The 13,635-nt window shown below is 36.6% G+C and overlaps 1 long non-coding RNA gene across 1 annotated transcript; it reads left to right on the forward strand.

Moving 5' to 3' along the window:
- The first annotated feature begins 603 nt into the window (after positions 1-603).
- On the forward strand, positions 604-13,035 carry LOC117283990. The gene is made up of 3 exons (XR_004515025.1): positions 604-679; positions 9,824-10,166; positions 12,547-13,035. It is a non-coding gene; the product is annotated as an uncharacterized LOC117283990 (long non-coding RNA).
- Positions 13,036-13,635: the final 600 nt, after the last annotated feature.

The following is a 13,635-nucleotide window of genomic DNA, read 5'->3' on the forward strand; positions in this document are numbered from 1 at the left end:
GAGTGTTGGACTTTGTCAAATGCATTTTCTGCATCTATTGAGATGATTATATGGTTTTTGTCCTTGGCTCATAATATGGTATATTACATGTATTGATTTACATATGTTGAACCATCCTTGAAACCCTCAGATGACTCCTCCTTGGTCATGGTGTATAATCTTCTTGATGATTTCCTGCATTCTGTTTGCTGTTTTTTTTTTGTTTGTTTGTTTGTTTTGTTTTTGGTGTGGGGGATTGAGCTCCTAACCTTGCACTTGTGAGGCAGGCATGGTCCCACATAGGTAAATCACCAGCCCTGCCACTATCTAATTGAGGATTTTTGCATCTATATTCATTCTGGAGATTGGCCTGTAGATCTCTTTTTTTTGGTTGGACCCTTCTCTGGTTTTAGTATCAGGGCAATATATTCAGGGAATGAATTTGGGAGTATTGCTTCCTTTCAATTTCATTAAAGAGTTTGAGAAGTAGTGGCATTAGATCTTCTCTAAATTTCTTGTAGGATTAAGCAGCAAATCAATCAGGGCCTGGGCTTTTCTTTGTTGGTAGGGTTTTTTTTGTTGTTGTTGTTATTGTTGTTGATTTTTGTTTTTTTGTACTAGGACTCAAACTCAGGGCCTCATGCTTGCCAAGTACGTGCTGTACTGCTGGATTACAATAGAGCTACATCCCTGACTGTTGGTAGGTTTTTAATTACTTCTTCAATTTCATTGATATTAGTTTATTTTGAATTTTTATATCATCTTAATTCAGATTTGGTGATTCATATGTATCTAGGAATCTCTCCATTTTTTTCTGTTTTCCATGATATTAGAATACAGGTTCTTAAAATAGGTATTAATGATCTTCTGAGTTTCTGCTAGATCTGCTGTGATTTTTGCCCTTTTCATTCCTAGTTTTTTTTTTGGGGGGGGGATAAGGTTGGCTAGGGTTTGTTAATTTTATTTACTCTTTCAAAGAACAAGCTCTTCAATTCTTTGACTCTTTGTATTGTTTTCTTAGTCCTCATTGCGTCAATTTCTGCTCTGATCTTTATAATTTCCTTTCCCATATGAGCTCTAGGCTTGATTTGCTCTTCTTTTTCTAGGAGACTGAGGTTCAACATTATGTTGTTTCTTTGAGCTTGCTGTGTTTTTTCTTACAGGAGAACTCACTGTTTTACTTTTCCCTCAAAAGACTGCTGTAATTTCATCCCATAAGTTCTGATATGCTTTATTAGCATTGTCATTTAATTGTAGAAATTGTTATTTAATTTCCATGTGTTTATGAAGTTTTTGTGGTTTCTTATGCCACTAATTTCCAATTTCATTGTGCTATAGTCTAATAATACGTGTGGGATAATTTATTTTTTGCATTTACTTAAGCATGCTCTATGAGCTAGTATGTGGTCTATTTTGGAGAACATCCCATGTTCAGGTGAGAAGAATGTGTATTCTGATGTGGGGTGGAACAGTCTGTAGGCATGTAATAAGTCCATTTGTTCAAAAGTTTGGCTCAGTTTTTCCTAAACTCCTGTTATGTTTTGTTTTTTAATCTGTATCCGCTCTCATTATGATCACCATCTTTGTAGTTACCTGAGAAATTATTTCTGATTGATTTTTTTTCTAGAGCCTCATTCAACTGCTTTGTTACTTCCACTATGAATCTATGAAACTATGGCAAGCTAGCTTGCTAGCTTTCATGCAGAGTAAAATCTCAGGCCCTTCACAGCTTTTCATGTCACTCAAGAACTTATCATATTTGTAATGCTTTTAATGGGTTAAAGCTTTTTACCAAGTGAACTTAGCATAATTCTATTCCTTATCACCCTCAAAAAAGGGCTAATGAGGTACTCAGGTGACATTTGCTGTCCTTCATAGCTCTGTCCCTTTTTGTGGGCTTATCCAAATTCTTTAAATACCCCTCTTCAGGAGGGAAAAAATACCTCAATAGATCTCTCCAGGGTCTATTTCTTGTATTTTTTTGTACCATCCTACCTCACAACAGCCATTACTTGGTCTTTATCCACCCTAGTTGTAATGGTCACCATTTGATATCCATTCTTTACCATTCCCTCACCCTCTTCAAGATGAATGAATTCTTGTTGGAACCGAAACACTATTCAAACATTCACTTATTTCCAAGCATCCAGAGAAAGCTGACCCATCTGCAATTTCAGAGGTAGAATTAATTGATATAAGAATAACTCATTCATTCCCTTTGCCAAAAGACCAGTTCTGGCTACTGACATTTTAGATGTCTGAGAAAAAGTTTTTCTGAAATGTTACCTTTTTCTCTTAAAATAAAGCCTCAAAAGTAAATATGCTCTATTTCTACATGTGATATTTGGAACATCTGTAACTATCTTACTCTCGATCTAAAAACAAAGCCACCATTCAGAAAGGCAGAACAGAGAAATGATGACAATGTTGTGCTGCTGAGTTAACCAACTCTACTGGACTCTACCTCTGGGCTTCCTGCTAAGTGAGGGAATGCATTTTCTAAAGGTTTTGAGCATGGTAAGTTTGTTCTCTACCACTGAGCTACATCTTCAGCCCCTTTGTATTTAAGGCGTCTAACAGATCCATCAGGTTTATTATTTCTTTCATTTTGTATGTAAGAAAACTAAGAGATAGGAGCTTAACTACCTGTACAAGTCACATGACTAGTTAAGTGATAAAGCTAGGATTTGATTCCAAATCTGGCTCAGAATCCACAGAATTAATCACTGTTCTATTACTTTACATTAGGCCACCTCTTGAAGCCTAAAGCATTCCCACTGATATTCGATACCATTTTCTGGGCTTCTTCAAGGAGACTTAGTCTTTAGATTCCCTTGACCCACAAAGTCATGCTTGCAGACCAGCTTCACTCTCTCATACCCACCTGTGGGGTCCACTGCTTACTAGGGACAGATGGTTAGACATTAACACCAAATGTCATGTCCTATTTGAACACTGAAGAAGGCAGCCAAAGGGCATATGTATTTCAAGCATCCTGACCTGATGAACCTATGCAAAGGGAACGTATTGTGTGGGCAAAAATCCCACCTTTCAGGAGAGACCTTCTGTTCTTACTGTCTGGCTGCCAGCAACTGAAAGCTTTTACAATTGTCTTTTTCAAAATTAATTTTATTGGTACATTTAATGTATACAATATAATGACATTCATTGTTGGAAATTTGTACCTTTATATTATCCATCTTGGTTCTTATTTTTTCCCCATTCCCCTGCCCTCCCTTCAACCCTCCCTCCAACCCCTCCCTCCTTCCCTATCTACAAAGACTTTGTTTCCATTATTTTTCATTTTCTCATGTTAATTCCATTCTCTTCTTTCCTTTCCCCTACCCCCCCATTCACATTTGTCTTTTTGCCATCAAGAAAATGACTAAGCAGGTTTCAAGCCTGTCTCAGAAATTATATATAGTATGTAATCTTTGTATATCTATGCAAGCTTTCTATATATAAGCTTATATAATCATAAGATACTTCTGCCTTTGTACAACATTATTATATGTTCTCTGGATAATCAGCAGTTATCCCAACATTATATGACATGGGAGTGAAAAGGAGTATAATTGCCAGACTGGATCAACAGATTTACCTCTGCTTCTCTTGCCCTTTGTCCTGGGATGTCCTTTCCCCTGTGTTCACTGCTAGTCCTTGCCTGCTGATACCATTCTGCCCAACCTGTGATTAGTAGAAAATCTGGACTTTGCCCAGGAACAATTTTTCCTGCCAACTCTCCCAGCCTACACTCTTTCAGCAAATTATCAAACAAATTTCCAGAATTATTTTTTAAAAACAATCGGAACAACCAGGGGAAAGGTGAAAGGCATTCTCCAACTAGGGTAGAGGTTATCATTGGGTGTCTCTGTTTGATTAATTTGGGTAAGTATGTTGCTTCATCCTGGAGTAACATCCCTTTAACACTGATCTCTTTGAGATCATCTTATGAGAAATAGGAATAACAGTGTGTAACTCATTTCCAGTTTTCTGAATCAGAAAATTTGTTGTCTTCAATGAAATTGAAAATGGAAAAGCTTCACATTTGAGAGATTTAAAAGTATCATAGGATCTCCTTAGATCTAAAAAAGAGACTTGGGGCTGGGGATTTATCTCAGTGGTTCCACAGCCTGCCTTGCAAGGATAAGGACCAGAGTTTGATCTCCAGTACAAAACTTTTTTATTTTGTTTTCCCCTAAAATCTTCTGTATTATAAGTATCTGAAGCTTTCTTTTAAACAGATCTGAAATGAAGCAGATGGTCCACACTTATCTGAATTTAGATGACTCAAAAAGTATAAAGCCTTTTTTTTTCTACCTCACACTGGGCTTTTAAGATAAAGGTCAGACCTTTGAGAGGTCTCATTTTTCTATGAATAGTTATAGAAGAGGATGCTCAGATAAGGTTGTATGCATGCTGGAAAAATTATCCATTTATTTTACATTTTAGGGCTTACTTTGGCAGTACATACCTTACATATGAAGATTTCAAATATATGTTCTCCAAGAAAAAAATACAGAAAATGGTAATAAGAATTGGGAAAAAACTTACAATTACAAAAGGTATATATGTTCTGTTGAAATACTTTTCTTTCTGAGTTTCCTCCTAGCTTCTTAATGAAATAGTTCAATACCAAGGAGATGGTGAGGGTGACGTGTTTATCTTTTGGAAATAAAATACCAGTCCTCTTTTTGTAGATAAGCATTTTTAGTTAATCTTATAATAGAATTATTTTTAGTGTGGTGTGCTATGTGGTATAATATAGTGTGTCATAATAGTATTATTTTTTTCTGATTTAATAGACAACATATACTTACTATAGGGAGATTTAAAAACAGTCCTTCATTCAAACAATAAATATTTTTAAAGCTTTTACTAGATATAGAAAAATAGGAATGTATTTAATGTCAAACAAAACCTGACATAATCTCTGTTCTCATGGAGTTTAGAGTTGAATATGCACCCAGAAGAAAAGTAACTCATTTAATATTGAACAATTTTTGTAGTCAAGTGAAAATTACCTATAATTCAGAGGTTATAGTTCAATACTATATTCTGATAATAAGTTGGGCAGGCAGTAGATAGAAAAATATATTAGTTCAGTAGAGATAAATCTGTATTTTGAACACTTCTTGAATGAATGACTTATAACTAATTTCATAAACCCAATCACCTTTATTTCTTCCAAGAAATTGCCTAAACACTTACTTACCTTCTGGGTAAGCAAGATGCCTCATAACTCTCTTGTTGAGAAGTCTACAAAACCAGGTCCTCCCAAGGCTTCCAAGGGTGACAAAGGCCAATTTCTTTCTGAGGCACTACACAGTTGTCCCACAGCATCCTAAAACATAGAGTTACCCCTGCATGATCCTACCGCAATGTTTGTATACTCCTGACCCAGATAACCACATGGTTTGCTCAGATCTTGCTGAGAGCATGATCCCATACCCCCAGATCCAAGGACAGCCAGTGCTCCCCTCACCTGCACTCTGAGTTTTGTGTTATGTACACAAATGGCAAACATTTCCAGATTGTATGGACATCCACTTTCTGGAGCATCAACAAGTCCCAGAAGAGCTGAGTCAGACCTGAGTCCTGACCTTACTGCTGTCCCTCAGATTCACCTAGAAACAATTTCTCAACTAACACTGAGACACATATTTCCTCAATCCAACACACAAACACACACATTTAGGTCCAAATTTGAAATAATTTTTTTATTAAACTTACCCTTCCTGTATGATCCACATGGCTTGATTTTTTTCTATTATATCATCTATTAAAACATACTCATTGTACTGGGGCATTATGGTATATACCTCTAGTCCCTGGGAGGATAAGGCAAGATGATTACAAGTTTGAAGCCCTCCTAGGTGATGCAACCATACCCTATCTCAAAAAACAAATTAAAACAAAACAAATACTGATTGTGATTCATTAACAGTTCAAGACCCATTATTTGAAAAATACTGACCTAAACTTTGGCCAGGTTTTCTATTTAAATCTCCAGGTCACAAAGGTTATGATTATGCCCCATTTCCTTGGACAATAGAGATAAAAGTAAGTTTTTTTTAAGGTGGCTACCCTGAGACCCCCTGACCCACTTCAGTGGTTTCAAGTGATTGATTCTTTAGTGAGAAACCAACCATACTTTTGTACAAATGATTTCAAGGCACTGTAATCTCTCATCCAGACAAGGAAGACCTATTTCCATTCACTGGAAATGACTTTCTGGTACAAGTTGCTAGTGAAGAGAAAACAGAACTTCAGAAGCAGAAACAACAAGTAACAATTCAGCAATAGTTAAAAAGTTACATAGAGTCTGGGGATGTAACTCAGTGGTAGAGTGCTTTCCTAGCATATAGTAGACCTTGAGTTCAATCCCCAACACTACAAAACAATAACTACAACACTATTATAAATAGATAATATTTGAGATCAAGTTAGTTATTCTCGGGGCACACTGACTGGAAGGGAACATGAGAAGGCTTCTATTTCTTGACCTAGGTACTAGTTATGTGGGAGAGTATAGTTTGTTTAGGTCTAGAATATCGATCCATCCTCAAAGTGACAGTGGGAGCCTTAATGCCCATAAAAGATTAAAAGTATAAATACACTGTGGAATATTCACCCAATAGAATACTGAACAGTAAGATAAAGAATAATTTCTATTTACATGTAACAGGTGAATCTTAGAACATATAGTTGAGGAACAATGCCAGATAAAAAATAGTACACATTACATGATTCGTTGGCATAGAGTACAAAGTAGGCAAAGCTGATGGTGTACCTGGGTCATAGTTACAGGAGGGGAATACAAGAAGGTCTGGAGCCAGGAAATGATCTAGGTGACAATTACATGGGTGTATTCAGTTTGTTCAAGATAGTTTAGAGCTTTCACAGCTTTATGAGAAAATGATTATTGCTACTTTCATTTGCAGATAGGGACTCTGAGGTTCAAAAAAGGTGACAGCTTTGTTGAGGTTGTACATTTCTTAAGTGATAAGACTGTGATGGGACCATGATCTCTGCCTCCAAGGCCCAGGAGCAGAGCCATTGTAAGGAGTGTTATCAGAATAGAAATTACAGCTTCCTACAACTTAGTAAAGGAGCTTCATACTGGTCTTTTCAAGTAGTCTGTAATAGTGTTGTGGCAGAAAATAGGACATGCTGTGCAGTTAATTGACACTGAATTTCTTCTTTGACCTATGAATTACACAGACATGTATTGTTTAGTTTTCAATTGTTTGGAAAATGTGTTAGTCAGCTTTCCATTGATGTGATAAAACACCTGAGAAAACAACCTGAAGGAGGAAAGATTTATTTTGGCTTATGATTTCATAGGTTTCAGTCCATAGTGAACTTGCTTCATTGCTTGTGAAGAAAAGATGATGAGCTTGCTCTATTGCTTTTAGGCTTGGGGCGAGGCAGAAGTATCATGACCACAGTGTGTCGGGGTGAGAAGCTGTTCACCTAATAGCAGCCAGGAAGAAGAAAAGGTGAAAGAGCCAGAGAGCCTGTGCTACTGAGCTTCCTCTTTCTATTTTTCTTTCCTCCAAGCTTTGACTCTTTTGGGTGGTGCCTCCCATATCACCTTGCTGTCTCACGTGTTAATGGTCTCTGGAAAAACACTCACAGACACACTTAGAAGTATGTTTTACTAATTTCACAGGTATTTTCCAATCCTGTCAAGTTGATAGCCAAGATTAACAGTCCCAGAGATTTCTTCCTTAATTTTATATTTTTGATATTTAGTTTGGTCTTATTGTTTCTGGAAAACATACTTGCATGTTTTCAATTCTTTAAAAAAAATTCAGGTGTGTCTTGTGGCCTAGGATCTAGTCTATCTTAATAAAGTTCCCATGAGTACTTGAAAAGAATATATTTCCTGCTGTTTTTGAATGTAGTGTTCTATAAATGTTTTTAGAATTTTTGGTTGATGGTGAATTCTTCTATATCCTCGATGATTGGTTTTTTTTTTTTCGTCTAGTTGTTATATCTATTTTCTTTTTTGGTACTTGGAATTGAACTTAGGAACTTGCACTTGCCGGGCAGGCATGGTGCCACTGAGCTACATCCCTGGCCCCTGTTCTATTTATTTTCAAGAGAGGGATGTTGATGTCATCTCAGGAATTGTAGACCTGTCTATTTCTTCTTTGAGATCTATTGGTTTCTATTTCAATATTTTGTAACTTTTACATTTGTGTACATATTTGTTTTGAGGGACTGATGTGAAAATAGGCTTTTCTATAATAAAAAGTGAAAAGAGGTTTTGATGAAATAAAGGAATAAACTTTGTCCCATGGGGTGAAAAGCTAAAATGCCTAGGCCAGGCACTGCAAGTACAAAGGGCAGTGCTTTCCTCATGGGATAAATCATCACTTATCAGGCACCTCTCAATATCATTATGTTCTGACTGAAACTCTAAGATGCATATTTTAGTAGAAGTCTCCGAATTGTCCAATGTTGCTTACTGTCATGATTATCTTAAATGGGAGTCAGCCCCGAGGTTCTCAATAAGAGTTCTTAAAAAGTGAGTTTTTTTTTTAAAAAATGTGAGCTGATGTACTTAACTCTTATAATTAAAAAACAAAAACTATTTATTTAGAGCCATGCCCTCCCCTGCCTGTGTGCCACCAGCCCCAGCAAGGAAGGTGAGACTTGGGAGGGCTGCTCCGAGATCTGCTCTCCCACTGGCCTGCTTGGGCCCATTTGGCAGGACTGGGTAGCCATACCCTTCCCTGCCTGCTCCACCACCAACTCCAACAAGGAAGGTAGCTGTGAGGGCGCCCTTGGAACACCCCCCCACCTGTTCTCAGACCTTCTGATTGTGCCAGTCCTTGGATCCACTCTCCAGAGGCATAGGTGGTCATAAAGGGTGTTCTTCTGAGCTTCCAACTTTGAACATCTTTAAAGAAAGGGTGGGAAAACCTGTAATAGAACTGTGTGGAGTTCAACTCTCAGGAGGTCGGAGAACTAAGTCTGGGCCTTGCAGTCATCCCTCTGCTGGTTATCTTTCCAAAAGAATTTGAAAAATCATGTCACAGAGATATATGCACAACTATGTTTATAGCAGCACAGTTTGTAATAGTTAAAACTTGGAAACAGCCCATTTGCCCATCAGTTGGAAACTGGATAAAGAAGATGTGGTTTCTATAAAATGGAATATTACTCAGCCATAAAGAATGAGAAATTAGATTCATTCATAGGAAAATGGATACACTTTGAGGATATACTCCTAAGTAAAATAAATAAGTCACACATGTGTAAATATCAAATAGTTTCTCTGGAGTGAATAAACTATAATAGTACATAAGATCCTAATGATATAATGGACAATATGAAATAGGAAGAAAAGGGCTAAAGGTGTAGGGAAAGTGTGAAGGGTAGGGCAAAGCTAATAAGAGAAAAGAAAAAAATATGAGAAAATGAAAAAATGGAAATGAAGTGTTTGTAAAGGAGGAGGGGTGGAGGGGATGAAGGGAGGGCAGGGATAAGGGGAAAAAATGAGAACCAGGACCTGTCATGTAAAGGTACAAGATCCCAATAATGAATGTAACTGTACTGTATACCTAAAATGTACCAATAAACTCAATGAGGAAACAACAACAACAACAAAAAAAACTATTTAAAAATCTATATTACCACCTCTACTTTCACATAAGAATGTTGGCGCATTAAAAAGCTATAAATCTTCAGTTGTAATCCATACTCTTCAAAAGGGTGACTTTCCTTTCCTTTCACAATAATGGCACAGTCAATGCTTTTATGCAAATATGTATGTAAAATATGATTATCTTCATTACTTTTCTGCTTCCTCATGTATTATAATTTTTTATAGGAAACACACTGAAGCCGACAGAGTATTTGTATTGAAGTAAGAAGAAAGATCTGGATAGTAGAAATTGAGGATCTTGGTGTTTACCCATGGGGACTCTTTCTAACCTTCTGTTAAAGAAGAAAGCTTCAGTAGGCACTTGACTAGAGTAAGAGGAACAGACACCACCATTTCAAACAACTCTTACACATGGCTTGGTTACGCCTGCACCACTATTCTATCTGTGCTGTCATGGTCAAAGCCACCCAGCTGTGGCCAGCTTTTCCAGGGCTTCTGTGATGCTGGCACCTACTCCCCAAGGAATAGCTAAATTTCCCAGTGGCACCTTTTGTCCAAAGGAGGAAAGGTATTTATGGATAAAACTCTCCCTTTTTATTTCAGCTATCTTAGCTATTTTTTTCCAGTTCACTTATCTTATTCTTAGCAAAGAATAAGATACCAATAGATTACCATTCACAGCCATTGTTCATTTTTCTTATATTTCTTTATGTGTGTTTCATATATCTCTTAAACTGAAGAAACCCCACAAATTGAATAAGTAACAACCTGTAGAATATTACACTAATTTTGTCATAAAGGGGAATAAATATGGCTGTGTCACACCCACATTTCTTCTTTAGAATATTTCTATTGATCAATTATCAATTTTAATTTTATGAGTTTCATTATAACAAATAAACAGTACTTAAGCAAAAAAATCACAAAAATAAAGTATTGAATTCTTAATATTTATTGAGTGTTTATAAAAAACATTAAAAATTTCAACATTGACTATTGTTTTGGTGTACATAGTCTAAAACAACAGGAATAAATTTCTATATAGACTACAATGAAAACATCAGTAGCACTCTACAAAAAATTACAACAGCATGTTCCATACACATGTATCACTTACACTGGTAGCACATGTGTTTTGCATTCCTGGCCTTTTTGTAGGATGTATTTCACATCTCACTGGTCTTTCTATTTTGTCACAATGTTCTTATTATATTATACAATGTATAGTTAACAGGAACATAAAATAAAGCATTAAAGTATTCATATATTTGCACATTAAAAATAAACATTTACATTTTCACATCAGCTGTGTACTTGCTTACAACACCTAAAAGATAACACCAGAAATAAAAACCTATGTAAACTACAGTGAAAATACCAATCGAACTCTTTAACAAAAACAATCTTTGTTTCAATTGCCACATCCCATCCAAGGCATGATCAATGCATGACAACTGCATGTTTCATGAACATGTCTCACACTGACAGCACATATGCTTAGCGTATGTGGCAGACCATTCTTGTCACCTTGCTTCTCTTCCTGTTTTGTCAGGAGCTTTCTATTACATTGTACAATGTGCACTTAGCAGGGAAATAAGATATCAATAAATATCAAATATGAATGAATGCTTAGAATAGACATCAACATTTTCAGATCAGCTATTTACTTGCTCACAAAACCTAGAAGATAACATCAGAAATAGAAACCTATGTGAACTACAATAAAAATACCAATGGAACACTATAACAAAAATAATGTTTGCTTCAGTTGTCACTTCCAAGGCAGTCTTCATATGTGAAAACTGCATGTTCCATACACAACTGTCTCTTACACTGATAGCATGTATGTTTTGTTTCCCTGTCCTTTCCATAAGGCACAGTTGACATCTTTTTGATTTTCCTGTTGTCATGGTAGGTCTTTGGGATGCTGCACCTACCTGTTCACTTGTCAGCTTACCAATGTGCTCCACAGTTTTTATGCATAGTTTCCTGGGCAGAAACATTTTGTTTTTTTCTCTGCTATAAATGATCCCTTATGAGTTCCAGTCCCATTCTTATAAGTAAATTTCTCCATGGTGTTTGGCAGTTGTTATTTTCTTTGTAAACTATCAAACTATTTATGCCACACATGTTTAGGATCAAATAAAACACAACTATGGCCAATGCTTTGTATTTCAAGTTGCATCATAGTTGCTGCATAGCATATCACCAACATCTACTCTGCCTTTGATTTTGTTGTAGAAAGTTTCCATCTCAGGGTTCCATTTTGTTGAGGTTTCCCTATCAATATTTCCATCATAGTGCAATGTTGACATCAGCAGTACTCATTTGTTTTTCTTTGCCATATATGAGGCCAAAGTGAGTCTTTTTGAAATCTAAAGTTTGTACTATGCAATTCTCTGTTTTGAAATTACAACATTTCAGGGCTGGGGATTTAGCTCAGTGGTTCCACTGCCTGCTTTGCAAGTGCAAGGTCCTGAGTTCAATCCCAGGTACAAAAAAGTAAAAAAGAAAAAATAAATAGAAAAAGAAAGATGCAACATTTCATTCAGAATTTCTGCTTTGTTCCCGTGTACAGTTCCTGTGCTGGTAAACTTGTGTTCTGTTAGCAAATGTAACATCAGTTGAAAACTGGTAAACCAATTGTTGATTGTCACATTCTAATTAGGTTTATTACTATATGAATAAGGACCTGATGGCTGAGTTCCAGGATAAATTTCTAAGTTGAAATCATAATAAGTGTTCACATCTGCAAGGACATAAGTTTTATGCCATATATTGACTTATTGCTTTTCTGTAAGTTTTCTACATTATTGTGATTTCCACGAGAAATCCTTACTAAGTATAGCAGACCTATGAATGATTTCAGTTCAGCTAGTGAGGTGTCATAATAAATACATTTTGAATATTGCTATTGGGAAATACAAAATATTTTACTTGTATTTCAGCCTTAGTGTGTGGAGTGCTTTGGTCTGCAGACACTACAGGCTGCCAAGTCATCGTGAGGAATTTCAATCTCCTGTTTGCTGAGCTATGTTGGGATTGTGGCTTATTTACAGAAGTTCTTTGTTTAAGTCATCCTTGATCAAGATGTTTGTTCTGGGATGGCGACATTGCTTTTATGGTTGCTCCCTGCCTGAAGTTTGTTCCCCTGATAGTGATCGGAATGTGCTATAGTCGTGATCTTATAACTTCTTGTTTCTGTCGAGTTAATATAGTTAGCAGGATATATAAAGGAAGGTTTTTTATAAGATCTTTAGACCTTCTCCCAAGATAATAAAAAAGCTTCAGAAGGATCCTGAGTGTTGCGTGCTTTCTTGCTGGCAAGCGGCTCGCGACAACTGGTGCCGAAACCCGGGACGCTGGGAATAATCTCAAGACAACAGATCCAGACATCGGAGAAGGTCCCTGTGCTGAACAGGAGGATTCAAAACTGAGGCGACCTACATAAGGAAGATAAGTTATCCTGGAGAATGGGGGCAATGCAATCCTCTCCTTTTTTGAAAATCCTGAAAAAATTATTAAAGATCCAGGGGCTATCCCTCTCAAATTCTTTTCAACAGCGATTTCTGAATGACATCCAGGCGGCAGCACCTTGATTTGAAACATCAAAAAAAATAACTAGGGAGGCTTGGAAGGAATTGGGAGCCCAATTAAAGATTCTAAAAACGGAGAAGAAGTTAAGGCCAAGAATTTATTCTTTATGGAAAATTATTGATACATATTTTGAGGATGAGAAGTATTCAGATATATTAAGAGATGGACAATTGGCCCTCAAACAACACCAAGATAGCTTATCAGAACCAGAACAAGATAAGAAAAAAGACAAGTTGCCCAGTAGACAGGGGCAAAATGAAAAAGCTCCGAATACTCACAACCAGGGGTCCAGAAGCCCAGGGGGGGAAAAAAGGTTATATCCCTCCCTGACCAGGTTTAGAAAGTCATATAAAGATATAAAAATAAAAGCTCAAATACAAACTTTAACTTTAAATTCTTCTACTTCCTCCTCCTCAACCGAGGAGGAGAAAAAAGAAGAA

This window comes from Fukomys damarensis, unplaced genomic scaffold, assembly GCF_012274545.1.
Source record: "Fukomys damarensis isolate Sample0158 unplaced genomic scaffold, DMR_v1.0_HiC HiC_scaffold_33, whole genome shotgun sequence".
In the NCBI taxonomy this organism is placed as follows: Eukaryota; Metazoa; Chordata; class Mammalia; order Rodentia; family Bathyergidae; genus Fukomys; species Fukomys damarensis.